This window comes from Theropithecus gelada, chromosome X, assembly GCF_003255815.1.
Source record: "Theropithecus gelada isolate Dixy chromosome X, Tgel_1.0, whole genome shotgun sequence".
Taxonomy (NCBI): domain Eukaryota; kingdom Metazoa; phylum Chordata; class Mammalia; order Primates; family Cercopithecidae; genus Theropithecus; species Theropithecus gelada.
The window spans coordinates 118,112,862-118,130,240 of record NC_037689.1 but is presented as its reverse complement, the minus strand read 5'-3'; the positions used below and the strand labels follow the sequence as shown (position 1 = coordinate 118,130,240).

General features: G+C 39.9%; 1 pseudogene; it reads right to left on the bottom strand.

Moving 5' to 3' along the window:
* Nucleotides 1–3,921: 3,921 nt before the first annotated feature.
* LOC112615254 lies at nt 3,922–16,899 on the bottom strand (annotated as a pseudogene).
* Nucleotides 16,900–17,379: the final 480 nt, after the last annotated feature.

Sequence of the window (17,379 nt, the reverse complement as noted above, 5' to 3'; positions counted from 1 at the left end):
AGATGAAAGGTAAATAAGTGAGATAAATGAGATTTATCTCTGATTTGTGCCGGCTTCAAGTCTTTACAGCTGAAGCCACTAATGAAGCCACCACAGTTCCACCACAGTTTTTATACTAATCATGACTAAAGTAGGAAAAGTAGCAAGAGCCCCAGGGACCCTTCAGGGAGCTTAGAACTGTCACTTTCCTGGATCCTGTATGAGGTCACCCAGAGATGACCTATACCTGATGTGGCTCCCTTGATTTGATTTCCCTCTTATCCTAAACTGGATGACTAAGTGGTACCAGTTCCCGTGACTCAGTAATTCTTTCTCATAGGAAAACTACATTTCTGTATGACTCACAACCAAGCTTATTCCTTATTTCTTATCTCCCTGCCTGGCAGTACCACCAAAATCATCCTTAGAAATCAACTGGACACTTACTTGCCATACCCACCTACCATGGTTGGTAGTCTTGCGCCAAGTCCTGACTCCCTTTTCCTTCCCACCTGTCCTGTGCCACCAAGAGCCACTCTTCCCCACAAGCTAACAGTCAGAGCTTTCAGACCTCCAAGTTTCCCTGGCTTTATCAGCTTAAAGGGCTAAGCCGCTATAATATAAAAACCTAATAGTATAGGGAGTCAAAGAACTCACCACTTGTCAAGTTTCTCTCCACTTGACAGTCCAGGGCACATAGGTAGCCTACTCAGCTCATTCAGTCACTCATGGACTTGGGTTGATTCCTTCATGTTTCTCTACCCTTCTCTAAGGCAACAGCCTTATCTGCCAGTTTCAGGCTATATAAACAAAGCTGAGTAATGTGTGTTATAGGCATATCCATATTTCTTCTGTTAGTGGAAAAAAGTAAAGAGGAGCACATGTGCAAAGTTTAAAGGGCTGGGCCTAGAAAAAGGACACATCACTCCTACTTACATTTCATTGGTCATAGAGCCACACCAGACCACAAGGGGGACTGGAAAATGTACATAAGTACCTAGCTGGACATCCTCACCCTGGCTACAGGTCTATTATTAAGGAAGATGCCAAACTATCAGTAAAAAGCATTTATTTTGTCATAATTTTTTACCCTAGGTAGAAACTTGATGATCAAGTATAATAAAGTTTAACCAATTTAAATAGAATCAAACTTAATATATTAATAAATGTGTTTAAAGCAAGGCATATACTTTTCCCTTAGGCACTGTTTCTCAAAGTGTGGTGCATGGACTCTGGGTGATCCAGGGCCACTGATCATTCCCAGAAACCTAGCCAGTGACAGAGGAAAAAGCAATAATATTATTTCTTTACATATCTTCCACATATTTGAGATGTAAGGCTAATTATGATTTTTTACAGCAATCACATTACGTTCTTTTTTGTCAAATTACATTCTTAACAATCCTTATGTTTTCTTTTTTGTTTTGTTTTTGTTTTGTTTTGTTTTGTTTTGTTTTGAGACAGGATCTTGCTGTGTCACCCAAACTGGAGTGCAGCGGCACGATCTTGGCTCACTGCAATCCTCCCAGGCTCAAGCAATCCTCCCACCTCAGCCTCCTGATTTTCTGGGACTACAGGCATTCACCACCACACCCGGCTACCTTTGGTATTTTTTTGTGGAGACCAGGTTTAGCCATAGTGCCCAGGCTGGTCTTGAACTCTGGAGCTCCAGTTAAGAGAATAAACTTTCGGCTGGGCGCAGCGGCTCACGCCTGTAATTCCAGCACTTTGGGAGGCCGAGGTGGGTGGATTGCTTGAGGTTAGGAGTTTGAGACCAGCCTGACCAACATGGTAAAACCCCATCTCTACTAAAAATGCAAAAATTAGCCAGGCGTGTGGCACATGCCTGTAATCACATCTACTCGGGAGGCTGAGGCAAGAGAATCACTTGAACCCAGGAAGCAGATGTTGCAGTGAGCCGAAATCATGCCACTGCACTCCAGCCTGGGTAACAAAGCAAGACCCTGTCTCAAAAAAAAAAAAAAAAAAAAAAGAATAAACTTCTCAGGAAGTCTAAGACCCCAAGAAATGAGGTGGTTTTCCTAACATCAAGCACTGGGTGTGCAAACCGGCAGCTGCCGTGACAGTTTCTGGCAGTGAGTCTCTGACTCCCTCTGTTCAGGGAGGACCTGGGCTCCCTCACTTTGAGTCTTGCTCTTTCTTTTCATCTAAAAGGGTGGAGCGGATCCCCAGCTTTTTCAGTTCTTCCAGCAGGTCCCCATTCTGGTGCATCTGGGCCCCATTCCTTTGTTCTTCCCTCTAGCTGAGGAAAAATAACCACTAACGCTGAGGAGACAGGCTGTGAGGTTTAGCTCATAACTGATTAGCTCATAACTGACACGTGGGTCAAGTGAGGCAAACTGAATGGATTCCAACACCATAGTCTGGCGTTGCTATTCACCCCCCTCTACTAAGAACAAAATTCCGTCTAGTTCATGACATCTGAAAGGAGGTATCTCATGCTGCCTGCTTGGAGGGCAATTCATTTGGAAATCTCTCTGGGAAAGCACAGAGCAGAGCTGATTTATGGCACCACCACAAGGTATCACCACAAGCATCAGGACCAAGTGGAGCAAGTGCCACTGACCAGCCCTGAGGCCAGCATTCCAGCCTGTGAACAAATCCTGTGGGTTGGAATGCTGCTGCTAACCCAATGAGATGGACTACTGGCCCATGCAGCAGCCTCTGACAAGACTTAACTGTGAGAGACCTGGGCTCTGGGGAGGCCTCTTCCTGCTGTGTCACGGTGATGTGACCATGAGGGTGGGAACTGAGCCCAGGAAAAGTTCCTTCTGGACTAAGTCGACCCTTGTGCTGAATACTGGCTCATGCTGAGTGCTTTTCCCTGAGACTTCAGGGCCTGTGTCGCCCTTTCCAGACCAGTCCTTCTGGCCACTGCCCAGCCAGGATGTATCTTATGGCACTCTTGGGACTCTAGGGTGAAGAACCCACCAGATTTAGAAATTTTGATGACTCGGGTACATGGAAATTTGAAGGTCTCTCAAGCTATCAATAAAGCAAACAAATTAAAAAAATGAACAAAATCTCTATCAGAAGACAAAAATGTCAATGGGATTTTGGGGGCAGTAAAATTACATTGATTTTTCCTTTTTTTATTTTGCTGTATTTTCCAAGTATTATATTACTTTTATGTTGGAAAAATAAAGTTTACTAAGAAAAAAAGGTTTGTTGAATATTAAAGTAACAATAAAAATAATGATTTAAATGTTACAACTCAGTAAACACCATAAACATAAATAGTGAACAGGTCTCCAGTACAAACACAGAATGTGAATCTCTATGTCCTAAGAGAAATAAGCCTGTGTGTGAGTGACAATATCATATAAGAAGTCGAAAATGCAAACATGAAGTAAGAAGATAAATGTCTGAAAATTTGATTTTATTAGACCTGCCATCCATTTGCCCCAGTCTCCAGCATGCTCTTTATAATAAAATGTATCAAATTGTAGCACGAAGTCATCAAAGCTTTTACATAACTTTTTTCCTGTGTTGGCAATTTACTTACAATTTCTTCTTTGTCCATCGTTTTCCGTAACAGAGGAAGCTATACATAATTTGGGGGAAGATAATGTCTTTGCAGACTGACATATTTGCAGAGGGGTCATGAATAATGATTCCAAAGCTCCTAGTTTAACTCCTGAATCAGGCAAAAAATAAATGGCATTATAAGAACAAATTTTGTTTACAGCACTATCATAATACAGCACTGAATTATTACGGCGCAGTGGTTGCAATTAAGTTCACAATAAAATCTTCTTAGCCCAAACACCAGACAAACTAAAATCACCCGACTGCTCATGAACTGAAATGATCAGTGCAAGGCAGTTGTCTCAGTAGTGAAAACCAAAATCGGTAAGATTTTTCTGGCGGTGAGTCTCTGACACAAACGGCTCCCTCTGTTCAGGGAGGACCCGGGCGCCCTCACTTTGAGTCTTGGTCTTTCTTTTCATCTAAAAGGGCGGAGTGGATCCCCAGCTTTTTCTGTTCTTCCACCAGGTCCCCATTCTGGTGCATCTGCAAAAGAATGTCACAGCCCCGCACAAACTCGCCGTTGAGGTACACTTGCGGGATGGTGGGCCAGTTGGAAGAGTCTTTAATGCCTTGTCGCAGCTCGGGTTCGTCCAGCACTTCGTAGGCCGCGTAGTCGCGGACGCTGTGCAGCCACAGGATCTGCACCACGGCGTTGCTGAAGCCGCACTGGGGTTGCTCCGTCGTCCCCTTCAGTGAAGACAACTACTTTGTCCTTCTTCACCAGCGCGTGCAGCTGCTCTGCCGAGCCACCACCGCCCGCACCCGAGCCCGCCGCTCGGCCCAGGGACCCGCTCATCCCCGCAGGCTCGCGGAAGCCCACGACGGCCCAGGTCTTTGGCTGGCCACCCAGAGCTCTCCTCGGCCCGCGGCCACTTTTACATAATTATTAATCAAAGTACAGTTAACCCTGTGATAAGCCAATTGAATATTTTGAAAGCAAGCACAAAAGTAATTCTTTGCTGTATGAAGTTGATGAATATTGTGACGAAGATAGGGAAGATACTAAAGCTATGGGGGTGTCATTCAACATTATTAGACCTCTTGGCAAAACAAGTACAAATCACTTCATTGCCAAGAAGCTTATAAAACCAGGCACAATATCAATGACAAAATGACTTAGCGAAAGCAGAGTGAGTCATCAGCAGAATTTTTATAACGTCATAGGACATCCGTAATATCTATGGCACACAATATAAAAAACAATTATTATCACATGTGGACACCAGCAGATATTCTACTTTAGAGACAGGCAAAAACACTGATATGCAGACTCTTGACGTAGTAAGAGTAGTATGTACACACACACACACACACGCGCACACACACACACAAGCACACACGGGAGAAGTGCTCCACATTTTTGACCCTGAAATTCCATGCTATAAGAGAAAAGAGTTTTTTAAAAAATATATGCTTGTTACCTTAGATACAGATTTTCATGCAGTTGTTGTAAGAAATACTGCAAAGAGAAACCATGTACCATTTTCCAGGTTTCCCCCAACGACAGTGTCTTGCAACATCATACAGTATCACAACCAGGATATTGGCATTGATACAGTCAAGATACAGAATGGTTCCACCACGCAAGTATCCCTTATGTTGCTGTTTTATAGCCACACTCACTATCCCCACCTCCACCCCCTTCTTAACCCCTAGCAACCACTCACATGTTCTCCATTTTTATAATTTTGTCATCTCAAGGATGTTATTCATTTGGAATCATATACAATTTTGCCATTGCCTTTTTTCACTTAGTACAATTTTTGTAGATCCACTCAAGCTGTTGTACATACCAATAATATGTTCCTCTTCATTTGTGAGTAGTGTCCTATGCTATGGATATACCATAATTTGCTTAACCATTCACATGTTGAAGAACATTTGGATTGTTTCCAGTTGGGAGCTATCAGGAATACATTGCCGTGAACATTTGTGTACAGGTTCTTGTATAAATATAAGTTTTCTTATCACTGGGATAAATGCCCATGAGTGTAATTGCTGGGTTGTATGGTTGTTGCATGTTTGGTTTCATTAGAAACTGTCCAACTCTTTTCCAGAGTAGCTGTACCATTTTACATTGCCACCAGCAATATAGGAGAGCTCTAGTTTCTCCTCATAAAAGGAAAGGTTTTTAATTTAGTTAACAAGTGGTTTTCTTAATGAGTCATGAAGTAGATTGGAAAAGGGGCACTGCGGCCAATTCTGAAGAGCATTAGCCATGACTGCCGCCCAGAAATATGCTGCAAATAATAGAGGTTGCACCCAAATGTGAAGCCACTCACGACTTGGTTAACAACGACCAGCAATATGCCTTCTGATCACGATTCGGTGTTGAAAAAAACAAAGATTGTGAGTATAATAAAATTTTGGCCCCTAAGAAGATGTCTTCCCAGCATGCTGTACAAAGAAATAAGCAGTAAATACTAATCTCCACTTTTCCACACTAAGCGTGCCAGCTGTTGAGAGAAGCTGCTCTCCCATAATTTTTTGATACAAGGGATAGGGAAAGGGACCTTATGAAAATGATAATGCCACTAAAGAGCATTTGTCAGATTCAAATGCCTTGCTCAAGACGTATTTTATAGCCACATTTTCAGAATATTAAAGAACCTGTAATTATTAGTTCAGTCGTGAAATACTGCCATGTTTGATGTTAAAGATAAAATAATCAGAATTTTTTAAGAAGACTGAACTATGGTGCAAACAGTCTTATCACTAAGAATTTGATTCTGTCCCAACATGTGGAGACTTTATGCCCTTCTTGAAGAAAGAAATTGACTATGTATGATTGGGTATATGTAAATATCACGTTCAAGTTTTTCAGTAGAACTTATAACCACACTTTCTTGAACCAAGTGCAATCAAAGTGGTAATTTAGGAATGCACACCCATATATTTCCCAAGTTCAACTATTCTGTCTTCCAGCCTTTGCGTGTGATTTGTTCAGGGACTTTAGGATCTGATGGAGTGCTTCAAAGTATTATCAGGGAACTGTCCTTGTGATATCTAGCTTTTTGGATGTATAATATCTATAGTTTTGATAAGGCCACTAAATACTTGAGGCAGTTCCCAATGACCTAGGATTCTGAATTAGAATTTTTAACTTTTATTATGAAAAACTTCAAACATGTGCAAAAGTAGAGTAGATAGGATAATGAATGTCCAGGTATTCGCTACCCAGATTCAATAGTGGAATAAATGCTTCTGGCGCACTACATCACAGCCTCTTTCTCCACCTTGCTCAGCCAGAGCTGGGATAGACAGTTCTATGTAAGGTCAGACTCACATCATCCTAACAAACAGTATCCTGCCCCAAAATCAAGTTTCTCTCCTCTGCTTCTGCCCTCAAGGCCTTCATGAAAGCCAATCCACATGAAAACACATCCCAACCTTGGAGATAACCCTCAAATGAGGGGGACAAGAACTGGTGGATGAGAGCTGCAGCCTCTCATCCATCAAAGGGAGAGTTCTGGGAGATGTTCTATATCTTCCCCCAAGCAGTCTAACCAGAATTCAGCCCTTGTTGCCCAATGCAGCAACCTCATAATGCACCTTTCCACTGACTTTTTTTCTTTCTCTAATTCCCCTTACTACCTCACTCCTGCTTCCTAGAATAACACTCTAAATATACTAACTGCAGCCATGTCCTTGCCTCAGACTGCTGTGGAGGAATCCAACTAAGACAAATAGTGTAAAATTTTTAGAATTCTTATTTCACCTATCCTATAATATTGTGGAGCATTTAAAGCATTTTAAAGTGTTGTAAAGCTTGACTTTTTAAAATTTAATAGAAGTAGGAAGGAAAGAAATCAACTCAACATGGAAGCTGATCTGTGATCAAGCTGTGTGTCACCAAGGTAGACCTATATACCTTGGTGAATTATTGCCCCTAAATATCATCTCTTTCCTTAATATAAAACCATTATTAAGTACATTATTTTAAATAATACTTTAATGTGATGGTGAAATGAAAAATATGGAGCTTCATTTTAGTTTACCTCAAGGGTGGTATGTGTCAGCAGGGTGTCCTTTTTTTCCCTGAGACAGAGACAGAGTCATGCTCTTTCACCCAGGCTGGAGTGCAGTGGCACAATCATGGTTCACTGCAGCCTCAAACTTCTGGGTTCAAGTGATCTTCCTGCCTCAGCTTCCCAAGTAACTGGGACTACAGGTGTGCACTACCACACTCAACTAATTTTTTTGTGTATCTTGTTGAGATGGGGTCTTCTATGTTGCCCAGGCTGGTCTCAAACTCCTGGCTTCAGGTGATCCTCCAACCTTGGCCTCCCAAAGTGTTGGGATTACAGGCATGAGCCACCATGCCCAGCCCAGGATGCCCATTATGTGGCTCTTGAAAATGAACTATGAGGCCAGGTGCAGTGGCTCATGTCTGTAATTCCAGCACTTTAGGAGGCCAAGGCGGCTGGATCACCTGAGGTTGAGAGTTTGAGACCAGCCTGGCCAACATGGTGAGACCCTGTCTCTACTAAAAACACAAAAATTAGCCAGGCATGGTGGCATATGCCTGTAATCTCAGCTACTCAGGAGGCTGAGACAGGAGAATAAATTGAACCCAGGAGGCAGAGGTTGCAGTGAACCGAGATCGCGCCACTGCACTCCAGCCTGGGCAACAGAGCAAGACTCCGTCTCAAAAAAACAAACAAACAAACAAAAATGATGAGAAATGCTGACTGTTCAAAAACTCCCCAGGGCTGTTCACAGGAGTCTGTGAACTTCAGGAAAATGTATGCTGATGTGTGTATCCACATGTTCAGTCATTTTCCTGGAGGAAAAAGTCAGTAGCTTTCACCAGATTCTAAAGCAAGTCCTTGACAAAAAAAGGGTTAAGAACCACTGATGAAGGGATATCGGGCACTATGACCTCTGAGTAGGGATGACTTTATTGTAGAGAGAAAGCGCTTCTGGAACTCTAAATCATGCTACATGGCTGATCATCATCTTCACCAAGTTGCACAGTTAGCCTCATTATGTGAATCTAACTAGAATTGATATGATTACAATAAAAGGATTTTTCCTGCTCAAGGTCTAGTTTATAAAGAAATTGAATTTTCCCCTCAAGGCTTCATTTATAACAAAAGGGTTTTTTGTTTGTTTGTTTGTTTTTCATTCTCAAGGCCTTGTTTTCAACATCTGGATTACATGATCTGGTTCCAATTTTTTCCTCAAAGCTATCACTCTTAGCCTCAAAGAACTTTTGAGATTTTGCCAATCAACAGGAAAAATATTTAGATTACAATATGTGCTCTTTCCAGACTAGCCCTAGTTCTCTCAGATAGTTCTGTACCCTGAACTGGTGCACTTCCAGGAATGTGAGGGATTTTGCACCAGCTGTTGATGAAACAATTCCTTCCACCTGTGTCTTGTCCAGTCCCTGAATTACTAACTCAGAAAGGAAGTTGGAAAGTTAAACAGGCACACTTTCTCTAAGGAGCCTTAATTAGGTTTGGCATTTGAGTTTGTGGTTTTTTTCTTTCCCTACTAACAAAGGACTATTTGTACATCATAAATAGAAGTAGAGGAAGAAAATGATGTCTTAAATCATCCACTTAAAAACCAAGACAAAAATGGTACAGGTGGCTTTTTAAAAGAAGGAGGAAAAATCCCTTCCACATAAGCCCTTTTCTTGAATAGGCCTCTAACTAGCCCTGGTGCAGCTGCAAGGATGCATTTAATGATCCTGTGATTTATTGCTCTACAGAGGATATTCTCAGCCATCATCTGCAGAAGAGGCCCTAGCAATATGTAGAATGGGAGACTAAGAACATATTGCAATGGGCTAAATTTTCCATGTGGTTTCCATTTTCTTTCTTATTGTACATCAAAAGTATTTTTTTTTTAAGAAAACGATTTTTAGCCATCGCAAATATCCCCAAAGCACCCTGCCCCTAGGGCAGCTTGCAGCAGGCCTGAGCCAGAAACTGTGACTAGAAAGAGGAGGAGCTCAAAACATCCTCCATCTTGAAAGGCGAAGCTTCCTAAAGCCAGTTCTTGGCACAAAATCCTTTCTGACCTGAAGACCTATGACTTCTATTGGGTATCCCCAGACCAAGTCACAATTGTAAAGTAGTAAAGAGCAGCTAATATCGACTGAGCACTATGGGACACCAAATGCTCTGGGTCATTTACATGGATTATTTCATTTAATACTCAATTTATTGTCTCCATTTTACAGAGCCGAAAGAAGTTAAGTCACTTTACCCAAGGCCACAAAGTCTATGAATGGAAAGCTAGGACTTGATCCCTGGTTTGTATGATTTCAATAGTAGTGCTTTTAACTACTACATAGTTGTCACCCCTTTCTTTTCTTCTAGGGTCCCTCCCTGACCACAAATATAATATAATGTCAGGCATTCCTTATACTAGCCCCTAGCTACCTAGGAACTAAAACTACAGTAACCATCTATGCCTGTCCTCCAGAGTAATGCCCCATTGTACAAAATTTCCCATGTTATCTAATATCTCCCCATGGAACTCTGGGTTTCCCATCAAATCTTTCAATAAAATTATGGCTTTAAATAATAAAAATCATTTCAGATCCTCCTAATACTAATTGATAAATCTTTCTTGTATATACCCACCTACCCACATAAACACGCATCCTCTTATTCTACTAGTTCACCTATATTGAGTACTTACTATGTGCCAGACATCAAGGTAATCACTTCACATGAATCTTCTCATGTGCTTCTCCACAGTAACCCTATGAGGTAGCTACTATTATTACATCTGTTTTACATATGAGAAAACTGAAGCTCAGAAAAGCTCCAAAGTTCAGAAAAGCTCCAAGCAAGTGGAGAAGTTAGGGTTTGAATTCAGATGTGTTTCACTTGAGAGCCCAAACCCCTAAACCACTACATTCTACTTCCACTTCTCTTAACAGTGTTGAGTCATATTGCTAGTACATACCAGTCATATATGTGGTCAAAATAGCCTTTTACTTCTATGGAGTTCCTCCCAAATCCCACAGCCCCAGCATAATTATGAGAAAAACATAATACGAATATCAGTGGAGGAACATTCTAAAAATACCTAACCAGTACTCCCCAAAAATACCTAACCAGTACTCCCTTTTTATGTCAAGGTCATAAAAAAATAAGGAAAAAATTCCAGGTGACATCTATGAAAATGATGGAGTAGGGAACTCCTGTGAAAGTTCTCAGAATCAAAATGGCATCACTGTGGAAAACAAAAACAAAAACAAAAACCTGACAAATAGACCCAGGGAAGACCACAAAGGGAGGATTCTCATGCATAAATGACAGATAACAAGAACTTTCGGAAAAGACTGCAAAAGTCACAACCTTGCACAAAGCCCATCACAACCTCACACACACAAAAAATACTTCTGCAAGGATATTGACCCAGCAACTGCCTGTCCAGCCTTGGAGTGATGCTGCCCTTGTTACTGATCCTTGTAGCCAAGGATAAGTAACTCCAAACAATTAAGTAATCCTCATTTTTCTTTTAAAAACTTTGTCTTCATCTGCCTCCCCAAACACGCACATAGTTTACTATGACACATATTATCATTGCAATGCTCTATTCCTGAATACATATAATTTTCTTTTGGAGGGCCTCTCTCTGTTTATTGTTTAGGTTGACATAAATGGCGTCCAGAAGTGGGACCTGAAAAAGATCTCTCTCAGAAGGAATTGGTGATTCTTGGAATTAGTGTACAGTACTCACTTGAGCCCTTTGAGCTCTCTGCTTCTGCAGCCTACATTTTCTGCCCTAGTGAGTCTTCTGCCAGGCCAAGCCTCCCTCTTTTTGGTAGGTGATTTTGACTTTATTCAGGACTTGGTAATAAAACCACCTTAATAAAAGACCTTGCATGCCTCCTAGGATGATAAAAGACTTTTTGTCTTTCTGGTATAAAGACAATATCCTTCTGGTTTGAGTACTCTAGCTTCTTTAGAAGTTACACCCTGTCTGTGAGACATGTCTTTTCTGGTGAATTTACTTTTGGTTCTTTCTACATGCCCAATTTAATATTTTATTTAATCTCCATGCTTCATTTAAAATTCTTATGAGCACTCTAATTTTGATTTCATTTTGGTTTGGTTCTGCATCTCTATAAATGATTTCTCTCTTTTCCCTTGCTTGTTTCTAAAAATCTTCTGAGAGCAAAAATAAAAAATTGTAAATGGTGGGCACAAGGAGGCTGGTCAAAAGCCACTAGGGTGGCTGGGCATGGTGGCTCATGCCTGTAATCCCAGCAGTTTGGGAGGCCAAAACAGGAGGATCACTTAAAGCCATGAGTTTGAGACCAGACTAGGCAACAAACCAAGATACCCCCATCTCTCCAAAAACAAAAACAAAAAACTAATAAAACTAAAATTATTTAACAGCCACTAGGGTGATTACCACCATCTAAAACATCAGTCCAAACTCCTGACAGTCTCTAATAGGATTTATAAGATTTTCTTTGCTTTCAAGAGATTAATAAGAAATGGAAAGAGATTCTTAAACATTAAGGCATCCAGGTTTTCTGGGATTCCAGCCAGGTATATTAGAGATTCTAGTGCACATGGTTTGGTTTTCTTGTTTTTTTGTTTTTGTTTTTGTTTATGTTTTGAGATGGAGTCTCGCTCTGTCGCCCAGGCTAGAGTGCAGTGGCGCAATCTCAACTCACTGCAACCTCCGCTTCCCAGGTTCAAGCGATTCTCCTGCCTTGGCCTCCCAAGTATCTGGGATTACAGGTATCTGCCACCACGCCCAGCTAATTTTTTGTATTTTTAGTAGAGACAAGGGTTTCACCATGTTGGCCAGGATGCTTTCGAACTCCTGACTTCAAGTGGTCCGCCTGCCTCAGCCTCCCAAACTGCTAGGATTATAGGCGTGAGCCACCGCGCCAGGCCTAGTGCACACGTTTAAAATAATGGATAAACTACATCAAGAAAAATTCAGAGCTCAATGGCCATTATATAAACTGTCCGAGCTTATTTAAAAACAAAAACAAAAACTGAAACCAACTATAGAGTTAATATATAGAGCCTTCTAAGTTCTCTCTCTACTGTTTTTCTGCGTATTTTGAATCTGCTGACTTTTCTGCTGGTATTGAGATTAACTCACAACTTGTGGCATTCCAGCCAAGAAATAAAAGGTCTTAAAAGGCTTTCAAATTAACGGCTTTACAAATTACAACATCTCTATGGCAACCAACAACCTAGACCTAAGAGACATCCCTTTTAATATAAATTTAGGTTTGCCTAAATAACAATAGCTTAGGGTGATGGAACAGTTAATTGAAGAATTAATATTCTATAAGAAATAGAACTAGCTAAATGTCTATAAAAGCCTCTCTACTCAAATAGGACAAAATCTTAAGCTCAGAGCAATTATAATATAAGCTATCTTTGTCCAACATAAAAATTGCTTTGTCTGCCATGCAGGGGCCAAAAAAAGCCAGAAAAAAAAAACTGGTAAGATGCTTCCCTGCCCACATTAACTTGTCAAGCAAACCAAACCAACAAACAAAAGACAGATTTGCTAATAAAAATTTAAGGCTACTTGGAGATTTGGGTTTCCTCATACACTTTATCCAGTTCTACCTAGAATGTACACATTAAAATTTTAACGTTACATTCCTTTGAAACTGAAAAAAAAGGGGTAAAAGGCAAAAGGGATTTAAAGAAAAAAAAAACAAGCTGCTTTACTCAAAATTTTGGTCCACAGCCTTCATTAGACTACCTATTAAGGCAAATAAAGTTTAGCCTTATAAATAGGTTCCATTTTTTAAGAAGTATAATTTGGATCTAATTACCATTTATAAACTGATGAGTTTTTATTATTATCTCATGGCTAAAATTCTAAAATGAAAGTTATAAGATTATATGTGAATGTGTGTGTATATATATGTGTGTGTGTGTGTTTGTTTATGCATATGTACAAGTATTATGTTGTATGTTGTGTCTACATAGTAAAATCTGGTGTAGTCAGCCAGAAATGCCTTAAGAAATTCTATTCAGATTGGTGTAAATACGAATATCATTCAGGGCTACTATGAACACCTTTATGGGCATAAACTAGAAAACCAGAAGACAGGGATAAATTCCTGGAAATATACAACCCTCTTAGATTAAACCAGGAAGAAATAGAAACTCTGAACAGGCCGATAACAAGCAGCAAGATTGAAATGATAACTAAAAAGTTACCAACCAAAAAAAAGTCACGGACCACATGGATTCACAGCTGGATTCTATCAGACATTAAAAGAATTGGTACCAATCCTATTGACACTACTCCAAAAGATAGAGAAAGAGGAAATCCTCCCTAAATCATTCTATGAAGCCAATATCATCCTAATACCAAAACCAGGAAAGGACATAACAAAAAAAGAAAACTACAGACCAATATCCCTGATGAATATAGATGCAAAAATCCTCAAAAAATACTAGCTATAATTGAATCTAACAGCATATCAAAAAGAGAACACAACATGATCAAGTGGGTTTCATATCAGGGATGGTGAGAGGGTTTAATATATGCAAGTCAATAAATGTGATACATCACATAAACAAAGTTAAAAACAAAAATCATATGATCATTTCAACAAAAGCAGAAAAAGCATTTGACAAAATCCAGCATCCCTTTATGATTAAAACCCTCAGCAAAATCAGCATACAGGGGATGTACCTCAATGTAATAAAAGCCATCTATGACAAACCCACAGCCAACATTATACTGATTTGGGAAAAGTTGAAAGCGTTGTTCCATTCCTGAGAACTGGAACAAGACAAGGATGCCTACTTTCACCACTTCTATTCAAAATAGTACTAGAAGTCCTAACCAGAGCAATTAGACAAGAGAAAGAAATAAAGGCCATCCAAATCAGTAAAAAGGAAGTCAAACTGTCACTGTTTGCCAGTGATATAATCATATACCTAGGAAACCCTAAAGACTCATCCAAAAAAATCCTGGATCTGATAAATGAATTCAGTAAAGTTTCCTTTACAAAATAAATTTACCCTGCTATATGCTATACACCAAGAGCGACCAAGTTGAGAATCAAATCAAGAACTCAACCACTTTTACAGCAGCTGCAAAAAAAAAAAAAAATTAGGAATATCCAAGGAGGTGAAAGATCTCTACAAGGAAAACTACAAAACACTGCTGAAAGAAATCATTGATTAACACAAACAAATGGAAACACATCCCATGTTCATGGAGGGAAGAATCAATATTGTGAAAAATCACCATATTGCCAAGAGTAATCTACAAATTTAATGCAATTCCCATCAAAGTACCATCATCATTCTTCACAGAGCTAGTAAAAACAACCCTAAAATTCATATGAAACCAAAAAAGAGCCTGCATAGCCAAAGCAACACTAAGCAAAAAGAACAAATCTGGAGGAATCACATTACCTGACTTCAAACTATACCACAAAGCAATAGTTACCAAACCGGCATGGTAGTGGTATAAAAATAGGCATGTAGAACAATGGAACAGAATAGAGAATACAGGAATAAAGTCAAATACTTACAGCCAACTGATCTGCAGCAAAGCATACAAAAACATAAATTGGGGAAAGGACACCCTATTCAATAAATGGTGCTGGGAAAACTGGCAAGACACATGTAGAAGAATGAAACTGGATCCTTGTCTCTCACCTTATACAAAAATCAACTCAAGATGAATCAAAGATTTAGATCTAAGACCTGAATCCATAAAAATTCTAGAAGGTAACATCAGTAAAACTCTTCTAGACGTTGGCTTAGGCAAAGAGTTTATGACCAAGAACCCAAAAGCAAATGCAACAAAAACAAAAATAAGTAGATGGAACCTAATCAAACTAAAAAGCTTCTGCACAGAAACAGAAATAATCAGCAGAGTAAACAGACAACCCACAGAATGGGAGAAAATATTCGCAAAACTATGCATCCAGGGAAGGACTAATGCCCAGAATCTACAAGGAACTCAAATAAACTAGCAAGAAAAAAAAAAAAATAACCCCTTCAAAAAGTGAGCAAAGGCATTAATAGACAATTCTCAATAGAAGATGTACAAATAGCCAACAAATATGAAAAAATGCTCAACATCACTAATGATCAAGGAAATGCAAATTAAAATGACAATGAGACACCACTGTGCTCCTGCAAGAATAGCCATAATTTAAACATAAATAATAACAGATATTGGCATTGATATGGTGAAAAGGGAACACTTCCACACTGCTAGTGGGAATGTAAACTAGTACAACTACTATGGAAAACAGTATGGAGACTCCTTAAAGAAGTAAATGTAGAACTACCATCTGATTCAGCAATCCCACTACTGGGAATCTACCCAGAGGAAAATAAGTCATTATATGAAAAAGATACTTGCACACGCATGTTTATAATAGCAGCACAACTCGCAATTGCAAAAATATGGAACCAACCTAAATACCCATCGACCAACTAGTGGATTAAGAAAATGTGGTATATATACACCATGGAATACTACTCAACCATAAAAGGAAATGAAATAATGGCATTCGCAGCAACCTGAATGGAGTTGGAGACCATTATTCTAAGTGAAGTAACTCGGGAATGGAAAACCAAACATCGCATGTTTCACTTATAAGCAGGAGCTAAACTATGAGGATGCAAAAGCTTAGGAGGAATATAATGGACCTTAGGGACTTGGGAGGAAGGGTGGGAGGTGGGTGAGGAATTAAAGACTACACATTGGGTTCAGTGTACACTGCTGGGGTAATGGGTACACCAAAATCTCAGAGATTACCGCTAAATAACTTATTCATGTGACAAAAAACCACCTGTTCTCTAAAAACTAATGAAACAAAAATAAAAAATAAAAAAGAAGCTCCTTCAAGTAGTTTTTGGAACAATTTCATCTCATTGTGTTCAAGTCATACCATGTCTATCTTAAAATGAGATGTATGTTCATTGCATACATAATTTTGTTGAACTCCATCTTTGCCAGGCACTGTTCTAAGCATCTTACAAAGATCACTACAAATATTTATGAATTCCCACAATAACCTTGTGGATAGGTACTATTATTATCTCTGTTTTATAGGTATAGGAAATGAGGATCGGAAGGTAAAGTCATTTGCCCAAAGTCATGCAGGTAAGTTGTAAAGCCAGGATTTAGAGTTAGATCTCTATGATTCTGGAGCTCTAGCTCCTTTCACTGCACCCAGAACCCCAAAGTTCATTCCATTTACCTTATTCTTCCACTCTCCTTAACTGCTATTAAGCTGTTCCAGATGCTTCTGACAATGCTATTCTTTGTTTGAATGCTTGGTTGCCTCTGGCAACAGCTATGGCTGCCGTCAACATACCCAGTGTCTCTGCTGCTATCACTGCTGTTATCCCACCAAGGTGTCAGGGATACTCCCATTCCCTACAGTAGTTACAGGAATTTTCTTCCTGACTCAGATTCCTGTATCTCTGTATTCTAACTATAAAGGATTCAGTACTATATACTGACCAGGGGACCAAGGCATATACCACATCCCTGCATTTAATATATATCTGCCAGCCCTACAAAGTTTTATCCTCCTTCTGGCACCTTTGCTGAGCCTCCAACAGCTTGTCCTTTTATTCTACCAAGCATTCTGTAAGCCCTCAGACAGTGGTGCCAGCATAGGCCATGTGGGCAGAAAAGGCCAATCCATATCTAGAATAGATAACCATTCTGCTGAAGAAGAATTGCTGTCCCCTTCAGGATAGAAAGGACCTAAGTAACTGACCTGACATCAGGTAACCAGTTGGTCTCCCTAAAGAATGATGCTGGATGGAGGGCTGCTGGCAGGTTGAGATCTTACCTGTGGATCTTAGCTGTGGCAGGTGCTAGGTCAGTTTTAGTGATAGGAAGCCT